Below are 3960 nucleotides of genomic sequence, written 5' to 3'. Positions count from 1 at the left end.
GTATGCCCTGATATGCACCACATTTGAATCAGCTTTTACATTTATGTATATAACGTAATTCAGCTTTCTATCCAACGAGTCGATGCTAAAATGTAAGAATCTCTCTAATTGCTTTTTTTGGTAAATGTCCAGCCTGCAACATTTTAATTAGAGGCTAGAGGGAGATAAAGGACCTTTAAATTTTCCCTTCCACAAAGACCATAAATTGATTTGCAGCTATGTGCCTTCCGATTTCAATGACTGTTTGACAAATAGTATAAATAAGTACATGTACTATAGTAGGAAACATCTGTCGAGTCCATGTTTCTACGTTTGACTTTTAGATTACACATTTGTTATTTAAAATACATCTTAGTAGACAGAATTTAAATAGTAGCATATGCTCTATTGCTTTTTTTGTGTTTCGTTTTTGCCCTGAGCTAACACCTGTGCCAATCTTCCTCTATTTTTTATGTCTGTTGTCACCACAGTACGGCCACCGATGAGTGGTGTAGGTCTGCACCTGGCAACCAAACCTGGGCCACTGAAGCAGAGTGTGCCAAACTTAACCACTAGGCATGGGGCCGGCCCCTATGCTCTATTGTTTTTTATAAAACAGTCAATATATCAGGAAGATATAATAATTATAAATATGTATGCTTCTAACACAGAGACCCAAAATGCATGAGGCAAAAACTGCCAGAATTGAAGGGAGAAATAGTCAATTCAACAATAATAGTTGGAGACTTCAATACCCCACTTTCAATATAGAGAGAACAACTAGATAGAAGATCAGCATGAAAATAGAAGACTTGAAGAACTCTGTAAACCAACTAGTCCTAACAGACATCTATAGAACTCTCCACTCAACAACAACAGAATACTCATTCTTCTCAAGTACACATGGAATGTTCTCCAGAACAGACCATATGCTAGGCTATAATACAAAGTCAATACACTTAGGATGAGATCACATAAAGTATGTTCTCCAACTAGAATGGAAGGAAAGTAGAAATCAATACAGAAAGAAATTTGGGGTTTTAAAAAATGTGTGAAGGGCCAGCCCCAGTGGCCTAGTGGTTAAGTCAGGCACGCTCTGCTTTGGTGGCCCAGGTTCAGTTCCCGGGCATGGACCTACACCACTCATCTGTCAGTGGCCATGCTGTGGTAGCAGCTCATGTACAAAAAGAGGAAGATTGGCAGCAGATGTTAGCTCAGGGCAAGTCATCCTCAGCAAAAAAAAAAAAAAAAAAAAAGTGAAAATTAAACAACACACTCCTATAACCAGTCAAAGAAAAAGATCACAAGAAAAGTTAGAAAATATTTTGACATTAATGAATATGAAAACACAAAATACCAAAATTTATGGGGTGCAGCAAAAGCTGTGACTAGATGGAAGTTTGTAGCTATAAATGCCTATATTAAAAAAGAAGAAAGATCTCAAATCAAAAACTAAACTTCCACATTAAGACATTGGAAAAAGAGAGCAAACTAAACCCAAGGCAAGCATTAGTCATGAAGGAAATACAAATCAAAACCACATGAGATATCACTGGGATGGTTGTAATCAATCAGATAATAACAAGTGTTGGGGAGGAATTGGAACCCCCATACAATGGTAGTGGGAATGTAAAATGGCCCAGTCACTTTAGAAAAGTCTGGCAGTTCCTCAAAAGTTAAACATAGAGGGGCCGGCCCAGTAGCATAGCGGTTAAGTTTGTATGCTCCACTTTGGTGCCCCAGGGTTTGCCAGTTTGGATCCTGGGCATGGACTTACTCACCACTTATCAAGCCATGCTGTGACAGGTGTCCCACATAAAAATAGAGGAAGATGGGCAGAGATGTTAGCTCAGGGCTAAGCTTCCTCAGCAAAAAGAAGAGAATTGGCAGCAGATGCTAGCTCAGGGCTAATCTTCTTCTTCAAAAAAAAGTTAACTGTAGAGTTACCCTATGGCCCAGCAATTCCACTTTCAGGCATATATCCAAGGGAAATGAAAACATGTTCATGCAAAAACTTGTACACAAATGTTCATAGAAGCATTATTCATAATAGGCAAAAGTGGAAACAATCTAAATGTCCATCAACTGATGAATGGATAAATAAAATCTGGTATAAGCATACAATGGAATATTATTTGTTAAAGGAAATGAAGTATTAATACATGCTTCAACACGGATGAACTTTGAAAACATTATGCTAAGTGAAAGAAGACAGACACAACATCATATAGTATATAATTCCACTTATGTAAAATATCCAGATTAGGCAAACCCACTGAGATGGAAAGTAGATTAGTTTCTGCTGAGGGATAGGAGAGCAGTTGGGGGAAAATGGGGACCACTGCTAATGTGTACATGGTTTCTTTTTGGGGTGATGAAAATGTTCTAAAATTGTGCAATGGTCGCACAATTCAATAAATATGCTAAAAACCACTGTTAATTTTACACTTGAAAGGTGTGAATTGTATGATATATGAATTATATCTCCATAAAGGTGTTACTTATATAAGTATTGCTACCCCTGCTTTTTTTGTCTTTTTTGGTTACCATTTGCTTGAAATGACTTTCCATCCCTTCACTCTCAGTATATGTAGTCTTTAAGGCTAAAGTGAGTTTCTTGTAGGCAGTGTATTGTTGGATATTGTTTTTTCATTCATTCAGTCAGTCTATGTCTTTTTTTTTAGAAAGATGATCCCTGAGCTAACATCCGCCGCCAATCCTTCTCTTTTTGCTGAGGAAGACTGGCCCTGATCTAACATCTGTGCCCATCTTCCTCTACTTTATATGTGTGATGCCTGCTGCAGCATGGCTTGACAAGCGGTGCATCAGTATGCACCCGGGATCCGAAGTGGTGAACCCCAGGCCGCCGAAGTAGAGTGTGCAAACTTAACCATTGAGCCCCCAGTCTATGTCTTTTGATTGGAGAATTTAATTAATTTACATTTCAAGTAATTATTGATAGGTAAGGACTGGCTATTGCCACTTTGTTAATTGTTGTCTGGTTGTTTTGTAGATCCATTGTTCTTTGTTTCTTATCCTGCTGTCTTTTTCATGTTTTGACGTCTTTCCCTATCAGTATGCTTTGACTTCTTTATCATGGTTTTTTTTAATGTGTGTAATTGCTACAGGTTTTTCCCTTGTGGTTACCATGAGGCTTACATAACATATGTTAAAATTATAATACTCTATTTTAAGCTGATAACTTAACTTCAATAGAATTTCAAAACTTTACACTTTTGCTTCTCCTCCTCCTCACATTTTATGTTACTGCTGTTACAATTTACATATTTTTTTTATATTATGTAACTAATAACAGGTTATTGTAATTATGGTTATTTTTACTTTGTCCCTTTTTTTTACCTTTTAAAGTAGAGATTTTTAAACGAGGTGAATTATGCACCACCATTACCAAATTACAGAATCTAACTCTGACTATATGTTTACCATTACCAGTGAGTTTTACACTACCTTTTTATGTTTTTATGATGCTAATTAGCATCCTTTTATTTCCCCGCAAAGAACTCCCTTCAGCATTTCTTGTTATGCGAGTCTAGTGGTAATGAACTCCCTCAGCATTTGTTTGTTTGGGAAAGTCTTTATCCCTCCTTCATTTCTAAAGGACAGCTTTGCCAGGTATAGAATTCTTGGTTGGCAGTTTTTTTCTTTCAATGTTTTGAATACGTCATCTTATTTTCTCCTAGGTGAAATGCTTCTCTTGAGAAATCTGCCAGTAATCATGGAGGGGTTCCCTTATATGTAACTTCTCTCTTTTCTCTTGCTGGTTTCAAAATTCTTTCTTTGTCTTTGACTTTTGGTGATTTAATTATAATGTGTCTTGGTTTAGTCCTATTCAGGTTCAACTTATTTGGAGGCCTTCGGGCCTCATGGATCTGGATGTCCATTTCTCTCCCCAGGTTTGGGAAGCATTCAGTCATTATTGCTTTAAATATACTCTCTGTCCCTTTCTCTTTCTCTTCTCCT

This window comes from Equus quagga, chromosome 6, assembly GCF_021613505.1.
Source record: "Equus quagga isolate Etosha38 chromosome 6, UCLA_HA_Equagga_1.0, whole genome shotgun sequence".
Taxonomy (NCBI): domain Eukaryota; kingdom Metazoa; phylum Chordata; class Mammalia; order Perissodactyla; family Equidae; genus Equus; species Equus quagga.
Note: the sequence above shows the minus strand (reverse complement) of the source record.